This window comes from Odontesthes bonariensis, chromosome 24, assembly GCF_027942865.1.
Source record: "Odontesthes bonariensis isolate fOdoBon6 chromosome 24, fOdoBon6.hap1, whole genome shotgun sequence".
Classification (NCBI taxonomy): Eukaryota; Metazoa; Chordata; class Actinopteri; order Atheriniformes; family Atherinopsidae; genus Odontesthes; species Odontesthes bonariensis.
Genome location: NC_134529.1, coordinates 9,739,677 through 9,756,479, shown reverse-complemented (window position 1 = coordinate 9,756,479; position 16,803 = coordinate 9,739,677). Strand labels below are relative to the sequence as shown.

At 40.1% G+C, this 16,803-nt stretch overlaps 1 protein-coding gene across 1 annotated transcript in view; it reads left to right on the top strand.

Moving 5' to 3' along the window:
• The first annotated feature begins 405 nt into the window (after positions 1-405).
• The window catches only part of tmem121ab (transmembrane protein 121Ab), a 48,411-nt gene continuing 32,013 nt past the window's right edge, over positions 406-16,803 (top strand). Inside the window, exon 1 of the mRNA XM_075459089.1 lies at positions 406-683. The gene's annotated coding sequence lies outside the window, so the exon portion shown is untranslated. The remainder of the gene's footprint in view (positions 684-16,803) is intronic.

The following is a 16,803-nucleotide window of genomic DNA, read 5'->3' as shown; positions in this document are numbered from 1 at the left end:
TGAAACAGATGGCTGTTTGCTCAAAATAAGTAAATTAACCATAAATTCAATTAATTTCTGTCTGATATGTTTATGCGTGTGTTATAGATATCTCATGAGCACTGCATTAAGTCCAATTGACTATTTCTTCATCACATTGAGGCTTATGCCTAATGATTACTGTTTGAATACTGGCAGTGATTTGCTCATGTTGATTGTTGCCTATAGAAAGGCAGGTTACCGGTTCCCTTTTTGCTTCCTGTCAATCCAACATATTTGAATCGAACAGAGATTGATAGAGGGGAAGGAGAGAGAGGTGGAGGAGAGACAGGGGGAGGGGGTGGTTAAGCCTATCCGGAGAAAGATAAGCAACTGGCCAAGAAGCCTCAGCAGTTACACTTGCCAAAGCGATTCCATTTAGCCAGCAGGCTTTGCTTACGATATTCACGCTCTTGATGTGACTTCACGTTTTTGCATATGTTTTTGAGTCGCAGCCGCTCTGCGTCTCGTGTGTTGCATTAAGCAGGCGATTGGGAATGGAATTTTATTTAACTTAACCGCGGCAGCAGTTGTTGGACCGGCGTTTTCAGCGCCTCCTCGCAGCGGATTTACAAAGCCTCACGGGAGCCTGCAACGATATTCAGCACCCCGGACAGAGACTAAGCATTACAGGACCCTGGACAGCCACTTCACGTCGACTCGAGGTAAGAAAGAAGAGTTGAACAGCAGTTTTTATGTCTTCATGCTGATAGAAAAGGGCGGGATAAAAATTAAACAAAATCACTCCACAGTATGTTGAACGCGCTATGACTTATCTCAGCACTGCTTCACGGAGAGAGACAGAAATGATAAGCCAGGCATTACGAATGGAAATGGTCTTGATTAATTTACAAGAAGCACAGTTTCCAATCTAGTTAGTTTAAAGCTTAAGCACTGGGGATTTTAATCAGTTCTGCCACTTTCCACCAGTCTTGTTTTGACCCTTATTTTATGTGTTAAATGACTACATTTTGGTGCACATAGAAAGATTTACGAGGCGATGCGGAGGAAAAATAGATAAAGTGATTGATAAACATTTTTAGAACTGTTATTATGATAATTATCTTCGTTGCGGCGCTTTAAGCAGTGAGCTTCCGTTTGCTTGAGTCAGTTTTATTTAAGAAAGCTGAAGAGTCAGCGCGTGCCCAAGCAGCAGCAGCAGCGGCTCGTGTCTCAGGTCTGCACGGAAAATCAGCCCATCCATGTTCTGAGGCCCCCGCCACCCTCAACGCCAAACACATGCACAGACACACACACAAACACTCACACGTTATAATCTTCACAACCCAGGGATTTCTCATCTCATCTCACCTCATTTCAGAGTGACTATTTGATAATGAGCACCGGATACGCGCTCCTCCCTTTTTTGCCTGCACATTAGATTTAAGCCATTAATTTAGATGGAGTATGGCTAGGTTCAGTTTTTAGTTCTTATGTGACCTGCTATGCCTTAAACAAATTAAATCCAAAGGTTTATATACAGATAATAGCCTATATTGTTTTATAGCACACGTTTACAGGTATTTTATTTAAAATAATAATAATTGATCAGAACTAGATCTGACACACGAGATCCGTTTTTTTGGTGGGGTGAAAACATATTTTATTACAATTTTTTTTGTTTGGAAAGACTGCTGCTTGCTTTTGTCAGAAAAACCTTGGACTTTGGTTCATTCTGTCTGAGCTTTGGGAGGCTGAAAATGAATCTCAGTACATTTCCCTATTTTCTGATGTTTCACCAACCAAATTATCCAATAATTGAGAAAATAACAAGCAACTTGATAAGACACATAATCATTAAATGGGGCTTTAGCCTCAATATTCCTGAATCGTAAAATGTGGGCAAATGCTGTCAAAATCAGGGTTTCTTTTATTCTTTTCTACTTCTATAATCCCAGCAGCAAATTAGCTGTTGCTGAGATTAAACATGTGGCCTTTTTGTGTCCAGACTGGTGCTTGAAATTGATGTGGTCACCCAGGCTCCATTTTCTTGCCCTTGCCACTTGGCTGTCATGCTGCTGATCTTTTGCAAGACTAAATTAATTCTCAAAATGTAAGGGAGGAAAAATTCCTGCGTCAGGCTTGCTTTGAATAAGAGGTGACCCCCAAGCGTTGTTGCCTGTTACACTCAAGCAGTCTCTGATAGCCCCAAACACACATTCACACACACAAATGTTCAGACTGTGTTAACCTACAGAGATGTGAGCTTTGGTTTTTAAACTGCTGACTTTAACGATGTTCATTAGGATTTTGATTACTCTGAATATTTGATAACTCTCGGTATTGCATTGATTGCGTCTGATATGTTGGCTCAGACTGTGAGTGACAAGAATTAAGTGGGAGGAAGCAAGAAGTGTGAATCATAGACAAGATTTTTGCTACAGGGATCTACTCTAGTGTCCTTGACAGAAAGAAAGCACATATTGATATGCCAGTTCTGCCTCTGGGCAATTAAGCTCTGGGCACTATTGTATAGAAATTGCTGCTCTCTGTCACTGGAATGATGAACTAAAAGCAAATTAATCTTTCATGCTCAATTTATTATCCAACAAACAGACGGTGGAATTTGAATTTGAATAGTGGTCCAACACTGGGAAGGCCCAACAACTGCCTGTTAACTTTCTGTAAGCTGTCTTAGTCTTGTTAGAAATCAGACTGTCAGGGTTGAATGGACAGCATGAGACACTCGGCTCAGGACATTTACAGTATCTCAAGGCATCTCTTGTAGCATGAAAGCAGGGATAGTTTAACAAACATTTGCCACTCAGAGGGTTACCTCTGCAGTACACTGTCTCAAACTGCTCCTCATTGAGAAACATGGCACAGCACACAGCCTTGGGGTCAGCACTTACGAGCCTACATTGGTATCCAGGACACAGCAGGCTGATGGGCTTTGCTTCAGATTTTTTTGCATTACGCAGATTGCAAACCGAGTTGCTTTTCATGAGTGTGCACTTTGCATGCTCTTTGCACAGTGGATCATGTTCCTGCATGCCTGGAACTCCATTTATGGGTCTCTTAAAATTCAGGACCCTGGTAGAAACACAATTAAATTCAATATTGCTATAAATACATGACGAGCCGCCCTGAAAAGCCAGAGAGCAGGCAGAGTCGGTGAACACCCACTCACCCTCCTCCTTTCATATATCCCCTTTCCCAATCATCCGAGGTCCACAAAACCCCCTCCCCCACTCACCCCGCCCCTTAGTGAATTGTGGTCAATTTGAATGATCAACAGAAGACAGTCTGGGAGGCAATGGCTGTCACAGGCAATATTAGGCAACACCAATAAAAAATCTGCATGTCCGTAAGAGTCAGTGTCATTATTCTCTCCTCTGCACATTCCCATAGCTCCCTTTGGCACAGTTAGAAACCAGAGAAATGAGAGTGCTCTGTCTTTGCTGTGCTAGGCTCTACTGGGCAAAGCTGTGGCATGCTATTCAAAGCTTTGTGGTTCTGTTCTGTGCCTCGCTCTGTGTCATTAGCTGAAACACAGCTGCTGTTGTATCTGATGCAGCAAGCACTGAGCTCATCTCATCGGTTCTCAACCACTGGTTTTCCTCTTCAGAATCATTGTGCTTCAGAGGGCTACAATATCACTGACATAATGGCATCTACTCTGATCAATGGCCAAACAGCATGGTGAATCAATATCCGCCATACTGTACAATAACACGGCCTGGGAGTAGCAAAGGGAAAGCAGCCTGTAACCATATCATTTTTAACCATGGAAACTCTTTAAAAGTTATACTCCTTAATTATGGATCAAAAATGCCTGTAAACAAGCCATGTATTATGGATTGCTGCATGATCTATGATAATGTAAGCACAGCAGTTTGATTTACAAAAAGAGAAAAAACACTGGGAACACTTTCAATGCTTCCTTGCCTCACAAACCCTCCTCACACACAGAGAGGACCAAAGTAAAGCCAAAGCTGAGACATATGAGTTGGACTATAGAACAGAGTAGAACCTATGAGTAAATACACATAATTAGTTTGACTCTCTGTGGACTTTCTCAAGAATTTCTCTTTGACACAGTTCTACTGTAAGCAGTGGTGTTCGAAATCAGGCAAAGAAGTAGTTTTCAGACATTCAATTAATGGGTTGTTGGCTTTCCCAGAGGAGCCAGAAAATTCATTGGGCTTTCAAGTGTTAATCAAGCTTTATCCAAGCATGCGAGAGAACTCCTAGATAAAACAGACATTTCCAATGCAACAAACCAGTGACAAAGAACATTTATATAGTATTATAGTATTATAATAGAGTATTTAGAGTAGAGTAGAGTATTTTCAGAGATAAAACAACTATCGCATTTCACATTCCAGAATAAAGGTTTTTTGCATTATCCAGCTGAGACAAGGATGTTTTTTGGCAAGAATGCAGATTGCAAAGGTAACTAGGTAAGGGTCACAGCGAGAGCTCAGTCACTGCTGTTATTCCTACAGAGTAGAAAATTACCCTGAATAAAAGATGTGATGTTTATCTTTCTGTCTGTTCCACACTTTAACACCTTAAACCCAATCTATGATTAGGTCCTGCTTGAAAATCTTTTTTTTTTTTTTAAATCACCATGAACCATTGATGGTAATTCCTGCTGGAGAGCAATTTACTCAGCATCTCATAAAGCAGCTATGCTGGACATTTATAAATCAAAGACCTCAAATCTGAGTGTGCTCATTGAGCTGGAAGCAAATTAGCGATGTGGTTTTACTGCAAGTTTAATAGAGACATGAGGGTGTCATGGTATACATTCTACACTAGCTGCAGGGTTAGATGTTTTTCTTTTATTTCTGTTTTAACTCTGGATATTTTCTTACCACATACTCATCTAATTTGCTTCCAATTGTTGACAAGAAAAAAAAATTGACAAGCAGCAGGAGCAGAAGCTCTTGCTTGTCTTGGTTTCCCGCAGAAATGTTTGGCATGTCATTATCACAAATGTCACCATGTACAGTGACTAGCTGCTGGTGCTGTTCCAAACACGCAAGCACACACAGCACACCTACTTATTTATAGCCACCCATATAGCCACGCACACACACACACGCTTCATATACACACACATGCACAGACAAAAAAAGGTGCTGTAAACAAAGTGTGGTTGTGCAGGTATATAGCAGTGAAATATCGGACCCATTGCAGCCCTCCAGGCATGCAGTTATCGGGGATACAGAAGTGATGGGAAATCAATCAGCTCAAGTGGAGTGGCTTGGCCAGTGGTGGAGAGTCTTGTCTTTTCCAGATGCATGCCGTGATATGTGCAGCTTGCTATTCGGCATCTATCTATCTATCTATCTATCTATCTATCTATCTATCTATCTATCTATCTATCTATCTATCTATCTATCTATCTATCTATCTATCTATCTATCTATCTATCTATCTATCTTTGTACGTTTGCATAGTTTGAGGGCAGCAATGCAGTGTGAAGGCAAACAGATCTTTTACATCTCTATGTCAACCTCATATCTAATTCATGCATTTCATTGTTCCTCTGCAGCTGCGTATGTGCTCTCTGATTCGCACAGGCAAATACACTCAAAATACGTGGCATATACAAAAATGAAAAGAGCAAGGTAATGTGCTTTAGCTGGAGGCTCTGAAGGATTTAAGTGTCCAAAAACTGTAATACGCCATATTATCCCACAGAGACTGTTTCTTTTGTGGTGATTTTAGGATGGAGTGTAAACTCATTTTCACATTTTCATGCATAGCTCTAAACGGCTTCTTAATGACAGGAGGTACTGTAGGGACAGGAAGTGTGTGTATCCTTTCAGATTTTCTAAAGCTCTTACAGGACACGACTTACACCATGAGCAACCTCGTTTGTTTAAATGCCGGGACTGCCAGTTTAACAAGGACCCATTTTAATCCGTCAGCAAGTATGTCAGTGAATGTGTGTGGCTGCTACAAATGCAGTTGTGCACATATGTGCTGCAATGGATAGAGATCATGTCACAGTTGTGCTCCTGCTTCTGGTATCTAGACAGGAATTAACAGCATCGCATGTCATGCAGCCTTTTGCAAGTGTTCCTATTTTCACACTCTGGTATCATTACTGCCACTATGTACACCTAACCAGATGGTAAGTGTGTGTGCATCTGTGCCTTTCTCTGCCTGAATGTATTTCTTTGTAAGCATGCAAATATGTGTATATGTGTGAGGGAATTGATTTGAGCATCTGTTCGACAGAGGGTATATTAGATTGTGGTGATTTGGGCTTTGATGTGTGGGTGCGAGCCTAATGTGTGCTGTGACAGTAAGCGTTTGTGCATTTGTGGCAGAGTTGGGAGCCCTCCATCAGTGACAGTGAGAGGTCGGAACTGAGGATTCTACTGCTTCTGATTCAGAGAACCATGAATCACTGCAACTTTTAATTATGCACTGTTAAAAGGGAAGGGAAGACACCTGAGTGTTTTAAAGTAAAAGACTGCTATGGTGTTGTCCATTTGCGGCTCAAGGAGGCTCAGGAGTTCTGTTAGTCCACTGGTGAAAGATGCATATGTGTTGTTGATTATTATAAAATAACTACAGAAATAATAAACACAATAGATGCCTCAGTACACCTTAACATTATCCGGGGCGGCCGTGGCTCAGTGGTTAGAATGGGTCGTCCAATAACCGGAAGGTTGCCCGTTCAATTTCCACTCTCACCACAGGTGCCAACCTGGATGGGTTAAAAGTGGAGGACAAATTCTGTGTGAATGCATGTATGCATGACCAATAAAACTGACCATAATCTTAATAACATTACCCCAAACTGGAACTACATGTGGAAAACCCTGCAATTTAATTATGACAGTTTGATTCTGCCACTCCACACATGACACATAACCCCTAACTGTAGAATACATCCATCACCTTTTTGAAATTATGGCAGTGCACTTAAGTTGTTAGTGATCTGCTCCTTGCTGCAACCCCTGCTGCCTCACTACTCACCTGAATCCTTTGCCTTCACTTGCTGTAGTTACTACTGTTTACTTAGCAGTTAGAAAGCCCATTCATAAGCCAGCATCCACCTATAAGGTGCTGCAATGTATCCTGCATTAACCGATAAGTTGCTATATGTTGTAGACCTTAATTGAAAAGCTGTTCATTGAACAGCTACTAGTTACTCTGGCTGTTGCAGTCCCAGGATCCACAATTATTAAAACAAGGGAATATATTTAGAAAAATGTTCAACATGCTACACAAATCATGTAGAGTATTGTTATACCAACAGATAGCTTGTATTGGTTTTAAGTTTTAATTTGCCTCTGTAGGTTCAAACCTTGTTGGCCGGTGTTTAAAATATGGTGGAGGAAGGGGAAAACATTCATATTACTCAGAAATCCTTGAAGCCTACTGATCTGCTCACTGATATGCTGCGCTTGTAAGTGAGAGGCTACATGTAACTCCCCTCCTGTTGAATCATGGACACATGGTGGCCCTTGTTTCCCTATTTCTATCTTCAACCATGCTGTGTGAACTGTATAAAATAACATACCAAAAATAAATTCTATTCTGCACAATTCTCATAGAGAATAAAAAAATATTTCTGCAACACGAAATATAGATTTCATCATTCAACAATTTCAACAAGAACTACAAAATTCTTGACTTCTAATACTTACATTCCATCAACTGTGAGTGATGCTGCGCTAATGTATTAGGAAGCCTGTTAGCATGTAAACAACATAGAAAAGAGAAACTTGCATCCTTACATTACTGCAGTAAGTAACTTCAGATGTTTTCTGCACTGTACAATCTAGTAACGTGTGTGCAACAAAAATGATAATAAACAGCAAAACATTGGTTCCATCATGAAAACATTATGCTGAGCTTTATAAAGATGTTTTCAAATGGATCCTACAAGATTAGAGGTATTCTTTGATCAAACTATTTTTAACTCAAGGTTATCAAATGAACTTAAGCTTTATAACTGCCACTGGCTGCTGCTACACTAGTAGTGATAAATAAGAAGGTATCTACTCATTACATCAAGACTGGAAAGAATGTCTTACCCAGCAACCCACTGGATTGGCTACTGCCTTCTCTGGGCATTAGCCTGCTAAGGTTGTTAACGAACATTGTGAGGCTAAAAACACACTTGATAGGACTGAAAATTGAGCCCATATTCACATCTCTGTGGTAAAACTATCAAACACAGCCCATGGAGTACACATGTATTAAAACTGTTAAGTTTAATGCAAAGATACAACACAGAGCATTCTGACAGCTCAGTCTCACACTAATTTCTGTCATTTGCTCTGCTATACATAGGCAATGAAAGGAAAAAATGTAATCTTTCCAGAGGAGAGGAAAAACTGAAATGAAGTTGAAGAAACCACGTGTAATTACATTAAGACATTCCAACTCATAGTTGATCCAGTAGGGAGTAAGATGCGTGAATTCCTAGCTAGGTCAAATTAACAGGCTTTTTTTTCCTGTGCTGGTTTATCATTGGCCAGATTAGTAAAGGGTGAGAATACAGCCTCCAATTACTTTTTAGTAGTCTTTATTTTGTCCCTTTTGCTTTGTCATATTACAATGTTCATAATCACAGTTCACAATTGTGCTTTATAAGGTTTACAAAGATGCACGAGATGGAAGTCCACGGTTTCAGTTATTCTGGTGCGCTGTCTGTACATGACAGCTCTGTTTAAATCAGGGTTCCTGGCTGGCAACTAGACTTGGCCTTCTGGCATCGTCTGTGTGCTGCCATGATGGTTAAAAAGCAAGACGAAATGAGATCATTTAGAAAACAAGCTGATCTGATAATCAGCGAGACACAGCTTGGAGTTTGTAGCGTGTGCATGTGTGACTAGTTGTGTAGTCAACATGTGGGAGTCTGCAGCGATGTGCATGCAAACAGTAATGTGTCGCTGTTTGTCTGTATGTACAGCTGCATGCTGCTCAGTCATTATGGTGCGAGATGAATAACATGCTTTACAGGCACATCAGTGACAGTCTCAACCAGCTGGAGGACATAAAAGTTATCATCATAATCGCCACAACTTATTGTGCAGACAGTATCCAGCTGTGCTGTTTATCTGTTTGATGCTGGACAAAAACATTTAGAATAAAGGTTGAAGCACATACTAAAGCACATTCCTAACTGACTATACAGCATATTATGAGGAAAAAGGACTAGATCGTCCTCTGAGTATGCTTATTAGATCAAGTTAAAACTATTCCTGTAGAAAATACTGTTTAGACAACCTTTGTTAGAGCTTTTGCTGCTGTGCAGGTGTGATTGTCTATAATTACAGTTTGTGTGTTTTCTTGTAATTAAGTCAGGCCCTATGGAATTGGGACCCATGCTTCCCTAAGCTTCATGTGCAGTGCTCTAAACAAAGGCTCTTGTGATTTAATTACTACAGAGACATGTACACACAAGTACACACAGACAACACAGAGCCAACTGTCCATGTCTCATTCTGTCTTGTACAGCCCTCTGGATTCCCCTCTCGTTTGTCACTTGCCGGCCTTTGCCAGCTCTCCACAAATTCACTGGCTCTCTGAGGTGAAGGAGGGTGACAACCGTTGAAAGGTATTGACCTTCCTGTACGGGGCCACCTGACCCTCTGTAAGACATTATTGGCTGTGTTGTATGTCTCAGCCCAGCAAGCATGGTAACTATTGTGTATATCATCATCGATACAGATCAACCCGGACAAGGGGAAAAGTCAAATTCCCTAAACCAGGTTGAGGCCAGGGTTGCTGGACTGATAAGTCCAGAGCTGTTGGTAGTATTTGTTGCTGGGGGGATAAATTCTGCTTCAAATCACTGTGACTGCAGCTCTGAAAGGCAGAAGCAGCTGCTGCTGTGTCACTGCCCCTGGGCTGTGGATGGGGACTCTGGAGATACGGGGCTCCTCTTCCCCCCTTCCCCTCTGCCAACTATCTCCCCCTTCTGCTGTTACTCATTTCCTGCATCTCTCCTCACTTCACCTCCTTTTCTGTCCTTATTCCATTCGTCTTTCCCACCAGCACTTAAACACCAGCACCAACAGGCTGTAGAAAATGCAAGGACACAAACACACAAACACTACCTGCAGTAATTGACTGTCACGTGTGTGGACTCTAAGACAAAAGATCGGTCCATCTTATCCTTGTGTGGTGTATTATTGCCCGAGTGTGCGTGTGGATACACACAAGCATGCTAATGCATTTGTGCTCCTAAAGGAAACTGGGTGATATTTTGTCTGTGAAAGGTGTGCATGAGAGTCACTTTTTCTTGTTTTTAGTGATTAACGTTCTCCTTTTTTTTAACTGGCTTGTCTCTCAATTCAGCACAGCACTAAAAGGCATTCTGCAAGCCGCTCTGCTCTGAAATTAGCCAAACACCATCGGAAAAACAATGGTAAACAAAGTTGAAACAGTTCACACTTTGCCCATCACAAAGCCCTCCATCCAAGTCTCATTATCATCCCGGTAATGCATTTCAGCAGGTAAAGGCCCTCTGCCAAACAGAGATGACTATATCCTTGACACAAAACCAGCAAACGCAGAAAACACTTATTAAAAGCCCAGAGAGGCGATTCATGTTGACATTGTTACTGGAACAGGAGCTGAGACAGTTGTGAATGCTTCATCCTCAGCCACATACTGCTCTGGCAATGTGCAACAGGGGCTGCTGCCCATAGTTTCATGTCAGAGCCAAAGACAGGAACTACAGCCACAATCACGACTGAAAAGCTCCATCATCCAGCAAACAAGCTCATCTCTCCCGAGCTGGCCGCAAGGTAAAAGAGATGGCTTGGGGAATAAAAGAAAAGATCATGAATTGTTCGCTTTTTCTTTTCTCAGTGGCTTTCCATCTCTCCTTCATCTGCCACAGCCTAGATTTCTATAATTTCAGGCTGTTTCTTGCTTGAAAATGTTTACACTTAATGAAACCTGGCCAGCATACTCCCTGAAGCCTGATGCCTTTGAGCATTATTCTTAGCCTCAGCAGATCAATATCAGCTATGTTCCCCGTCCATCTTTTCACAATCATTAAAACTTTGTAGTAATGAATTTTTTTTTTCTGTGATGGAGCTAGCCCCATCTGAGTCCTCCGGTCGGCTTTTCTTTTGACTGCTGTATATCTTTTAATCTTTTGCCAATTGAAGCATGACAGTAATGAAATGTTCAAATTCCCAATCACAGTAGTCACTCACAGTGATGTAACTTAATAGAAATCCAAAAAGCTGGCTGAAAGTTGGATGAGGAGCCGAGTTGCATCATGGCAGCAGACAGACAAATCACATATTGTGTTGGTCAAACAAGAGATCCACTGCCACTGTGTAAATCAAAGCTGGTCAGCAGGAGTCAGGAAGGTAAATCGGAGGCTGACGGAAACAGCATCTTTTAAAATAAACTAACTGGAAACCCAAAGATTGAGGGAGAGAATGTTCATCTTTGAAAAATACATATACAAAAATATAGCTACGTCTACGAATAGATCAAACTATAAGCCTTAGAACTAAAACATCAAGTCTCTTGATTTATAACTGAGTCAACAAATATTCAAAATGTTTGTACTATTTAATATATTGTGATTGTAAGCAAAAGTGATCATAAAATATTATATAATAAGGTTTATATTCTCCTCCTCAGTTTTATTTTTCATTTAGCAGATTCACTTTTTTGTCTCTGTCATCTTATTTGACTGTAAAGTTTTATTGTCTTAACTCTGCTAGTATAATATTTCTGTCTGCTACATGAAGACATCACAACCATTTGTTGATTACTTCAGAAAATTATTATTAGATTATCTATGAAAATGATAGTTGAAAATAAATTACATATAAAATATATTTTGGCATTGCAAAATTGTATTTTTTTCATTGCCTGTTGTACAATATTCAAATCAAATCAAATCAAATTTATTTGTATAGCACATTTCATGTACAAACAGTTCAAAGTGCTTTACATAAAATAAAAGCATTGCAGCAAGGAGTGCAAGAAGCATTAAAAATACATAAAAGAATATAAAGAGAAACAAATAAAATCATTTAAATGCATTTAAAAACAGGCAACAGTCTAGATAAGTTAAAAGATATTTCATGCATAGACACATGAGAAAAGAAATGTTTTTAACCTGGATTTAAAAATGTCTACATTTGGTGAAAGTTTAATCTCCACTGGCAGTTTGTTCCACTTGTTTGCAGCATAACAGCTAAATGCTGCTTCTCCATGTTTAGTCTGGACTCTGGACTGGACCAGCTGACCTGAGTCCTTGGATCTAAGAGCTCTGCTGGGTTTATATTCTCTGAACATATCACAGATGTATTTTGGGCCTAAACCGTTCTGGGATTTCTAAACCATCAGCAGGCTTTTAAAATCTATTCTGTGACTGACTGGAAGCCAGTGTAAGGATTTTAAAACTGGTGTGATGTGTTCAGATCTCTTAGTCCGGGTTAAAACTCTAGCAGCAGCGTTCTGGATGAGCTGCAGATGTTTAATGCTCTTTTTGGGAAGTCCAGTTAAAAGAGCATTACAGTAATCGAGTCTACTGGAGATGAATGCATGGATGAGATTCTCCTGGTCTTTTTGGGAGAGGAAACCTTTAATTCTGTTGATGTTTCTGAGGTGGTAAAAAGCTGCCTTGGTGACAGCTTTGATGTGGCTGCTGAAAGTCAGATCTGAGTCCATCAACACTCCGAGGTTACGAACTTGGTCAGTGATTGTAAGGTCCCGAGTCTCAAGATATTTACCAACGCTGAACCTCTTCTCTTTGCTACCAAACAGAATAATCTCAGTTTTGTCTTCATTTAATTATAGAAAATTCTCTCTCATCCAGGTGTTTACTTCCTCCAGACACTGACACAGTACGTCTGCTGGGCTGCAGTCGTCCGGTGACAGAGACACATAAAGTTGTGTATCGTCTGCATAACTGTGATAATTGATGTTAAAATTCTGCAATATCTGACCCAAAGGGAGCATCTACAAGTTAAACAGAAGAGGTCCAAGAATTGACCCCTGGGGGACTCCACAAGTCATGGCCACTAGCTCAGATTCATAGCTGCCAATTGTAACAAAATAACTCCGGCCTTCTAAGTAGGACCTGAACCAGTTAAGGACCGCTCCAGAAAGTCCAACCCAGTTTTCCAGCCTGTGCAACAGGATTCTGTGATCTACAGTATCAAACGCAGCGCTGAGGTCCAACAGAACCAGGACTGAAACATTACCAGAATCAGTATTCAACCTAATGTCGTTTAACACTTTGACCAGAGCTGTTTCAGTGCTGTGATGACGTCTGAAGCCTGATTGAAAGTTATCAAGACTTCCACTTTCATTCAGAAAGTCGTTGAGCTGGTTAAATACAACTTTCTCAATAATCTTGGATATAAAAGAGAGGTTAGAGACAGGTCTGTAGTTGTTCATCATAGAGGCATCTAGAGTTCTCTTCTTTAGGAGTGGCTTAATGGCAGCTGTCTTTAGTGACTTGGGAAAAATGCCTGATGCCAGTGAGCTGTTAACTATTCGTAGGAGATCACTTTCTACTGAGGTAAAAACAGTTTTTAAAAAGTCGGATGGTATTATGTCCAGAGAACAAGTTGTTGATTTCAGCTGCCGAACTGTTTCCTCTAGGATTTTTAAATTAACAATATTAAATTGTGACATAACGTCAGAGTTATTTCTAGGTTTTAGACTCAGATTAGTTTTCTTGTCTGTGTTGCGTGAATGTTTTGTCTAATTGTTTTGATTTTTTGGCTAAAAAAGTTGGCAAATTCGTTGCATTTCTCAGTGGAGAGGAGGTCTGGGTTTGACTGTTTAGGAGGATTTGTGAGTTTTTCAACCATAGCAAACAGAGTTTGAGAATTGTTGACATTCTTATTAATCATTTCAGATAAATGCAGCTGTCTGGCCTTGCACAGCTCATTGTTATAACTACGCAGGCTTTGTTTGTACAGTTCATAGTGAATCTGAAGCTTTTTTTTCCTCCATTTACGTTCAGCTTTTCTGCATTCTCTTTTCAGGTTTTTGACCGTAGTGGTGTTTCTCCATGGGGTTTTCTGTTTGATCAAGGTGCTCTTGATTCTTATCGGTGCAACAGCTTCCATTACATTCAAAATTTTCAAGTTAAAATGGTCCAGCAGTCCTTCAACCGACTCTGCGCTCATTGTTGGTAACATAGCTATGGCCTCCCTAAACTGAGCACTTGTTTTCTCATTGATGTACCTCTTCTTAACTGAGAAGCTGGTTGTTTGAACATTCTGAGTAATATGTAAATCAAATAAAATGCAAAAATGGTCAGACAAGGCCAAATCAATAACCACAACAGAAGAAATATCAACACCTTTAGAAATGACCAGGTCCAGAATGTGACCTCGAAGGTGGGTAGGTTCTGTTACATGCTGCCACAAACCAAACATGTCCAGCACAGAAGAAAATTCTTTGGCAGTACCATCCGTCATATTATCCATGTGAATGTTAAAATCCCCGGTCAAGATAAAATGGTTAAAATCAGTCGAAATAACAGACAATAATTCAGAAAAATTATCAATAAAACTTGCACAGTATCCTGGAGATCTGTAAATGATTAAGAACAGGATTTTAGGAACACCCTTTAAAATAAAACTCAGATATTCAAAAGAAGTGAAATCACCAAATGAGATCTCTTTACACTGGAATGTATCTTTAAATAAGGCAGCTTCATTGTTGATATATTGTGCAGTTTTCCATAACAAATCATGATCCAAATTTGAACTTTTCTAGTTATGTTTAGAGCCATCTGTGGTGTTATTGTGTGGTCAAATCACTGCTATTTCATGCTTCCCCACAGTGTTTTGAATTGCACTTTTTTATTCTATTTTTTCATCTTATTTCTGCAGTTAACTATTGTTATAGAAACAATATTAACCTGAATATGATAAGCAAGCTGATTACAGCAGGCAAAGAACCTTAGAGGTCTTAAAAGAACGTAACTGCTGAAGTAAATGACTGGCTGTTTCTAAAATCGCTCTCTCACTTTATGGTATTGTGAGTGTGTAAATGTCATGATATAGTTAGTTCCGTCAAATATTCTGCAGTAGAACATGAACAGAAGCGAGAAAACGAATGAGAAAACAAGAAGTTTATTTCAGATATTTGGCAAAGTTTCAGATTTCTTATTCAAGTGTATCCGTAGCTTTTCAGAAATCAGTGATAATGAACAGATCCCACATGCATTGCAGCACAGCTTGAGACTTCCAATAGTATTTTTGTGTTTGATGATATTTAACTGAAAATAAAATTGAATAGAATCACTTCAGATTGTGTTGTGTGCGAGGTGAGTTTTAACACCCTGCAGCCTTGGAGCTTTCTGGGTCTGTATAGGAAGCTAGTTGGCACAACTGGTTATCCAATCCTTCATTCCACAGTAGACATACATGATACATGATTATTGTCCAACAACAGCCCTACATTATGTCCCCCTCGTCCCTCCAGCCCTGTGGACAGCTGTGGTCTATGCCTGATCAATGTGTGTTGTTTAGCAACTCCATCTCTTTCTAATTAAGATGTTTCACAGTTTTCTCCTAAAGGAATTCACATAAAGGTCAAGCTGACTACTCTCCCATTTTAGGTCTCAGAGCATACACAAAGATCGTGTTCCTCATCATGACAAATCCAGGGCCAGTTTTTTCCATGTGACAAAAATGTCAGCAACTGATGACATTAGGGGTTTTGGGACGTGTTAGATGTGTGGCCCACTCCTTGTTCAACCTGCTCCAACTTCATCAGACTCACTTAATGGTGTAATCACCTCATGTTTCATCAGAGCTTTCCGATGGGACAAATGATCGCTATAAAACACAAGGAAACAAATTAACCACTGGTGTCAAGATTTTAATGGTTCCAATTAGTCAACGCTTTGGGGAATTGGTATTATTAAGAATGATTGTGTGCCTCTTCTAATCAACAAATTCCACCCAGTTTGTGACAGTCAAAACTAATATGTCCAACAGTTTTACACTTGTTTGAGTGGCCCAACATACTGCAACTAGTCTTGGTTAAGCACAGTCAACATGATCTGAGTGCTCAATATTCGGTCTTGTAGACATTGTGACCATAGTCACTCCCTAAACACACACACAAATCTTCACATGCCAAACATCTCAATGGCAAGGCTCATCTTGTTCTCATCTTGTTCTCAAAAACTCTGTTTTTTTTTCTCTGAGAACATGTTTTCTCCATGTTGTCTGAAACTCCACTCTTTGCTCAAGTGGTGCCTATTAGCAAGCCAGCTCACTGAAACCAAGCCAAGTGGAAAGCAAATATTTTGCACTTAAACTTGTTATCACTTTTGGTCTCCTATAACTTTCTGTCAGAAACGGGAGCTGGGAATTTAAAGCAAATCTGCCATTAGCTCCTGACTGATTACATACTTTGCAACATTATTCTTTTGGCAGCCTTTCTCTGCAATGGTCTGATTCCAGACAGAGAGGGTAACCAATCAGTTACCCTTAGTGCGCTTTCAAGAGGCTGAGGAGCCGGCCAAAACAACAATCCTATTTTTCAATTAAAACACAGAGGAATTTCATTGCACATTTATCCACACTTTGAATTCTACTCTATTCTCCATGCAAGCAGCTCTGAGAGACTGCAATACTCTCGCTCAGAAAGATTTACCAAAACATTGAATTGAAGTCAAGTTATCACCAAAAGTTTACAAAAACAATGAGCGTTTGCAGAGACATTTCACTTTGATTTACTATTGTCAACCTGCTGATGAGGCAAGAGAAAAAACATCAGGACTTACCAAAACTACTCCAGCTCCCTAGAGCTCTTGTTGGATTTAAATGCAAGTTCAGAGGCTGCCAAAGTGAAATT